Here is a 7,182-nt window from a genome sequence, read left to right as displayed (position 1 = left end):
ATATACCCAAAAGACACCCATTCACACAACAAGTATGTATGTTCCACTATGTTCATAGCAACATTATATGTAATAGCTAGATCCTGGAAGCAACCTAGATGCCCCACAACTGAAGAGTGGATAGAGAAAATGTGGTACATTTACACAATGGAGTACTACTCAGCGGGAAAAAAACAATGGAATCTTGAAATTTGCAGGCAAATGGAAGGCACTAGAGGAAACCATCCTGAGTGAGGTAACCCAGACACAAAAAAAGACAAACATAGTATGTACTCATATATGGATTTTATATATGGATCAGAGGAGTCTCAGGCTACAATCCCAGTGCCATTGAGTCTGGGAAACAAGGAGGTTTCCAAGAGAGATGCATGATACCCCAGAGAAGTGGAATGAGGCAAGATCTCCTGAGCAGATTGGGAACATCATGGTAGGGGAGAGCGAGCCAGGAAAAAGAAAGGGCGATAAGAGGAGAGGAGAAGAAGTTTATAATTAAAGACAGTGTGAACACAAACCTTATACAACTATTTGTAACTGGAAGGAGATCAGAAAGGTTGAGTCGAGTTAAGAATAGAAGAGAGCAGGCTGAGAGATACCATAATAGATTGAGTCATTATAGGCTTGAGGAGAGAGATGGCACTAGTGAGTTCTCCAGAGATCTACAAGGATAACACCAACTGGCAAACTAAGCAATAGTGGAGAGACTACATTAAATGCCCCTCCTTGATGGTAAGGCTGATGACTACCTTATATGCCATCCTAGAACCTTCATCCAGTGACTGATGGAAGCAGAGACAGATACCCACAGCTAAACACTGAACTGAACTCCTGGAACCCAGTGACAGAGATGGAGGAGTTATGAGCAAAGGGGTCAAGACCATGATGGTGAAACCCACAAAGACATCTGACCGGATAATGGGGAGCACTTGAATCCCAGACTGATGCCTGACTCCACGAATGTAGTATAGTGAGGAAGCCACAGAAATCACTGTGGCCTTGGGTAGTAGATCAGTGTTTACCATGGTTTATGGATGATCTTTGGGAGCCCATTCCAAATAGAGGGATGCTCTCTCAGCCTGGACACATGGGGAAAAGCCTAGGTCCTGCCCTGGATGAAATGGCAGACTTTGGAGACTTTGGAGATCCCCCCAAGGAGGGCCTCACCCTCCATGGGGAATGATGTGGGGATTGGGTGGGTGGCTGGGAGGCTCGTGTAGGGACAGAGGAGGAGGGGTGGGAGAGGGAGCTTGGATTGACATGTGAAGCATTCATGTTTCTAATTTAAATAAAACCATTACCAAAATAGAAAATCTAAGCAAATCAATTGTTGGAATAGAAACTGTCATTCCTATTTTCACAGTTTCCTAGAATGTGCACATTTCTAACGAAACCTATGCATGACATTTTATAATTAAAGACAGTGTGAACACAAACCTTATACAACTATTTGTAACTGGAAGGAGATATAGCTTGATGGTGGTGTAATTAATTAACATGTGTGAGGCACTGAGCTCATTCCCCACTACCACAAAATATCTGTATGTAGAAGATGAAGAGCAATGGATATGTCCATTTTGTAGCTAGTCCTTACTCTATATTCCACCTTGAGACAATGAGGTGCAACATATAATGTATACTGACGTATTTTTGGTGAACAAATATCTTCTTTGAGACAAAGCTTACACTTCACATTAACGCTATGAAGCATCTTATTTAGATCTATTGAAAACTCAAATCTTTGGATGTAGCAATAGTGAAAATGAGAAATTCACACTGAGGGATCCCACTGATTCATTTAGTAAAAAGGAAGGCAAAGTCCTCCAGTCATTAGACACATAGATAATGACATTGCCATTGCCATTGTCCATGCAGAAGGTTTGAGGGACCCTCAAACTGGATCTCCTTGCCAGGAAACCTTCCCTACCAGCTATCCACTGTTCCACAGTCTCTGTGGAATGTACTTTCTAACTGGGTGGAGGCAGTATAGCTGCTCTACTAGGGCAGTTTCATCAGCAAGATAGGTTTTAAATAGATGGTGGCTTGGGAAAAACCCTGTCCATCCCCTCTTCCTTGACAAGGCAGGTCTGAGGCAGTGGACTGCACAAACAATGTGCTTTGAAACAGAACGAAAGCAGTGGAAAATGCTGTTGTGCCAAACAAATAAGATAGCTGGGCAGACTTTTATGCTTGGATCTGAAATCCAAAAAGAGGAGGTATTTATTTCTTAAAGACCCAATTGGAAAGCCTCCATACAACTTCATTTAAATTTTTACCTTATTGTTTCCTGGGTGAAGTTATCCATTTGGAAGGTGGCAGAATTATAAATGCACTACAAAGCAGCAGGAAATGTTGACCATAGAGGTCATCACATGAAGAGGGAAGTACCTTGAATAAAAGAAATACTATTAAGCAGATATTTCAGTTCAGAACAAGGCTGGCTGATAGGCTCTCACAAACTTTGGATTATCTGGAGAGTCATTTATACACTAGAGGAGTATTAGCCCATTTGATATTCCTGTCCCTCCAAAAATACCCATCCAATCATTATACCCATTCTGTAGATAAGGAAACAACACAGAGAGGCAAATTCACACAGTCATCTTCAAGGAGCTACACAGACGGCAGTGCAGCTCCCTGATTTCCTGTAGTCACACATGTGCCTTCCAGACAGTTATGATATTCAGCAGGACTTACACACACTCAATCACAAGTCAATGGCCTTCTCTGGCATTCTATGTCCTGTGAAACTGAATGTGATTAATAAAAACCACCTGGAAGATATAAAATACTTACCTCTTTATCTTTTCTATTAAGTCTAAATGTTAGTGACTTCCAACCATAAGAAAGATAATAACTGTAAACATTCTCATGTTTCCATGGATACCAGGGCTTAACTGGCAGACTCGGAACAATGAACACATTCCGAAATACAAGAATGTACTGTACAGTGTCTCTTTAACACGTTGATAAGTCTTTGCAGAAATGAAATTTATTTTCAAAGTCATAAATCAAATAGCTACTATCATTTATGAAATCCATAACGAATGTTTAAAAACATACCCTGGGCAGATTAAATGACTGAGTGGATAAAAGCACCTGCCTAAAATTTTGATAATCAGGAACTCACATGGTGAAAAGTTGAATAGACTCTACAGAGTTGTCCTCTGACTTCATGTGTGTGTCTTGGTGTGTGTGAAAAAGAAAACAAAGAAGCTGTTTAAAAAGAAATCCCCATGTCCCTGTGTTAATCTCACTGATTGAGAGTAAGACCACTACCACAATTTAAAGCCAAATTTGAAGTAAGCTTTAATTAAACACTGGCTAGGTGGATGGGCTCTGGCCAGGTTCATTTCTGGGTTTCCAAATGATGGGCCTAATTCAAGTTTGCAGCAGGTCCAACCAAGGGCATGCATACCTCCTGATGTACCTCCATCTTAAACCCAGTCAGGGGTAAGCATACATTCTAACGTATTTCCTGCCTGTGAGGCTCCTGCCCACAATGTGAGCAAGCACATCCAGTGCAGATTGATCAAATAAAATTTTTAAGGGTAGTCAAAAACATGCGGCTTGTTATCTGCCATAAACAACAGCCTCCAGAATCTCAGGAACTATCTGTTGTTGAGCAAGAGGCTTACAGATCAGACATTTTTGTTTCATGGGTGGATCTCTTAAGCATAGTAATTGAAACTTAAAATGTAATTTTGGCTCCCATACTTGGTTGTTAAGATTTTTCAGCATGTGCATGTGTTTCTCAAAGCTTGATGACCTGAGTGGATCCCCAGACTCTACATAAAAGTGGAAAGAGAATCAACTTTAAGAATTTGTCTTCGACCTCCATATGCAATCTGTGGCATGCGCATGCCCATGCACAATGATTAATGTTTAAAAAGAAAAAACCCACAGTGGATAGAAAGATGCCCTGCTATAAAAGTGCAAAAATTAGGGTAACCTGGCCACCCTGAATTCTTTGAGACACGGAACCATGGTTAGATAATGATGGTTTACAGTTCCTAACCTGTTGTAGGGATTTTTTGGTTTTGTTGCTGCAAACGTAAGTCTATTTCTTCTCCTTTCTGTATTTTACTTTCAATGTGGCTGTGACCTGGTTATGTTAAATGTTGTATATACATACTATTTTGGTTCTTCCTACATACAAAATATGTATGTGAGAAACTCCCACAGTATAAGAGGTACAAAGGTCTTTGTGCTCACAGATAAGCCCTAGGGGAACCTGGAATGTTAAGCACACAGAGTTGTTACTTCAAGGAAAGGAATGTAATACATTATCTTCCCAGATGTCTAGGAAAGGCAATACTCATTAGCCTGGTGACCTTTGCTCTATCAGTTTTGCGGGTAGTGACTTTCCCAGCACTATATACCCCCCCTCAGACTCTCATCATAAATTTGTTTTTCTCAGTCAACTCGTAGAATCTATCTTTATGGATATAGTCACATCTGACCTGTATTTAGCTTACTTTGTTCCTCAAGGAGATTTATGTATGCTTTGTTCTTCACATGTGATAGAGTTAATTGTCACCAGAATAATGTTCACCAAATTATGTTGTGCTTAAATATGTCTAAAACTAAGAGTCAGACTCCAGAAGTTTGAACCAACACTTAATACTGAGATCACGTTGACCTGAACTGCCTGCTTGCTTCCCAAAGGCCTGTGAAGGTGGCAAGGAACCCCATACCATAAGAACATATTCAAAATAAACCAGAGATATAAGTGAGCATAGACGTTACAGAAAATGTGGCTTCCTATTTTACAGTTTCCTTCTTTACCCTTCATATTTCATGTGTGGTATAATTTCCAAAGAAGAAAATCCATATGTCTGAAGCACATAACTCAATGAATTAACACAAATTCATGTACCCCTGTAATCTACATGGAGGTCAAGATGTAAAATATTTCTGTTAGTGGTTGTGTTGTGGAGTATTCACTCAAGAAGACTGCTTGGAGCTAGGTTTAAGTCAATAGAAAATCTTTATCAGTCAGCTAGTGGGTTTTCAAGATCCCAGTTTATCCCAAGCCTTTCTCAGGGTGAGCTTTTAAACAGAAAAAAAATGTTCTGGGTTGACATACTTCAGTTAACAATAACAATTAGCCAGAAGCAGAACTATAGAAGCTAAAAAGCAAAGTTAGTACAGTTAGAGACTGTGCCAGAACTATGGACTTTGATGGGTTAGGCCTTTGTTTTAGTTCTGGCAAGTGGTGCTGTCTATGTGCTGAGTTTTACAGCCTGAATGACACTTCCATCATGGAGTCAGTTGTGCTAAGGTCTTGGGGGCCTTCTGAGGTCTGTGGCTCTGTTACAGTTGGAGGTGTTGCTAACTGATAGAGCCCTTCATTCACAAGTCCTTAAGTTCAATCCCTAACAGTCAAACTAAACAATACCAACTACAAAACAAGGAAAAACCCTACCACACACAACTATTTTCCTATGAGCTGTTCTAGAAGTCCTGTGTGTAGCTTCATAGGGAAGCCAAAGGAATGCTCCTAAATTTAGATCAGAGGGACTGAATGATGTTCAGAAACAAGGCACAGATAATTTTTAGCACTCGAGAAATAAGTAAGGAATTTTTAAAGAGGGATCTGTTTTTTCCAGTTATTCATGTTTGTGAACTGAGGACTGCAGACTATATGCAAGAAAACAAGTACACTTATGGAAGAACACTGTATTTCTAAAACAAGTACACTTATGGAAGAACACTGTATTTCTAAAATCTCCACCAAGGCAGACTTTCACTCACAACTCAGATCTCAAAGCCAAAAGTCTACAGTGTTTTGTGATATTTCAGTGGAGTAGTTGATAGGTTTTATATTCTGTATTATAACGGTACATAAGTAATTCATTTTGTCATAATCTGCAAATACACACTGTTAACGGTTTTTTGGTCTAAGTTAACCCACAGCTTCACCTGTAAGAATGCAGATTGATAACAGCAGACACTAAGCAACTTCAGCACCCTTTGGATGAGTCCAGAAGTTCACATAAATAGCAGTTACAGAGAGTAAAGATGATAAGGAGAAGGGCACAAATAGCAGGAATCCTAAGGATGATACTGACAATCTGACCAGAGGGACAAGAATGAACTCTAGTAAAAGGGAAATGGCTCAGTAAGTGGGTAAAGGCATTTGTTGGCAAGTCTGATGAACTAAGTTCAATACTGGGGACACAGAAGATTGAAAGAAGAAAATTTTCTTCTGAAAGTTGTCCTCTGACTTCCATATGCAGGCAATGGCACAGACTCAGACACACACACGTGCACACACACACACACACACACGTTTGCACACAGGCATGTACACACATGTATACACACACAAAATGATATAAAAACAAAATAAACAATGAACTGTTAAATGATCAGCTAAGAGCAGATGAGTGGCTCTCCTGCCAGATGGACTTTTTGGACTGAACATTTTTTGACCAATGTATCCATTTCTTGTGTCGTATCTTCAATGCCCCAGATTCATTCTTCCATCTCCTGTATTCTGTTAGTGAAGCTTGCCTCTGTAGCTCCTTTTTGAATTTCTACATTTTTCATTTCCAGAATTCCCTCAATGTGTGTTTTCTTTATTGCTTCTCTTTCCATTTTCAGGTCTTGAACAGTTTTGTTCATTTCCTTCAATTGTTTGTGCTTTCCTGGCTCTCTTTAAGGGATTCATTCATTTCCTCCTATTGTTTGTGTTTTTTCTAGATTTCTTTAAGGAATTTATTTATTCATTTCCTCTTTAAGGACTTCTACCATATCCATATATTTGTACTGAAGGTCTTTTTCTTGGGCTTCAGTTATGCAGGGGCTGCTACAATAGGGTAGCTGGGTTCTGGTGGAAACATGCCCCGGTTGTTATTGATTGTGTTCTTAGGCTGGCTTCCACGCATCTGGGCTTGGGGCGATTATAGGTCTAGGTGAGGATTTTTGGGTTCGTTTTTATTGGGTGGGTGTTTTGTTCCTTGGTTTCTGTTTCCGCTCTGTATTTTCAGAGAGTGTGATGGCTGTGTGTTGCCTGTTTCACTACACTTCTTGGCTGGTATGCTCGCAGGGAGTGCCTGCTGGTGCTGGAGGCTGGGATGCAGCAACGAGTGGGGTGAGGGAGGTCAGGAGGTGACATGTGCAAGGGTAAGGAAGGCTGGTGATCTGTTGTAGCACAAGGGAGGAGACTGAGGGATTGGGTCT

Source organism: Mesocricetus auratus, unplaced genomic scaffold (assembly GCF_017639785.1).
Source record: "Mesocricetus auratus isolate SY011 unplaced genomic scaffold, BCM_Maur_2.0 Super-Scaffold_100003, whole genome shotgun sequence".
NCBI lineage: Eukaryota > Metazoa > Chordata > Mammalia > Rodentia > Cricetidae > Mesocricetus > Mesocricetus auratus.
Note: the sequence above shows the minus strand (reverse complement) of the source record.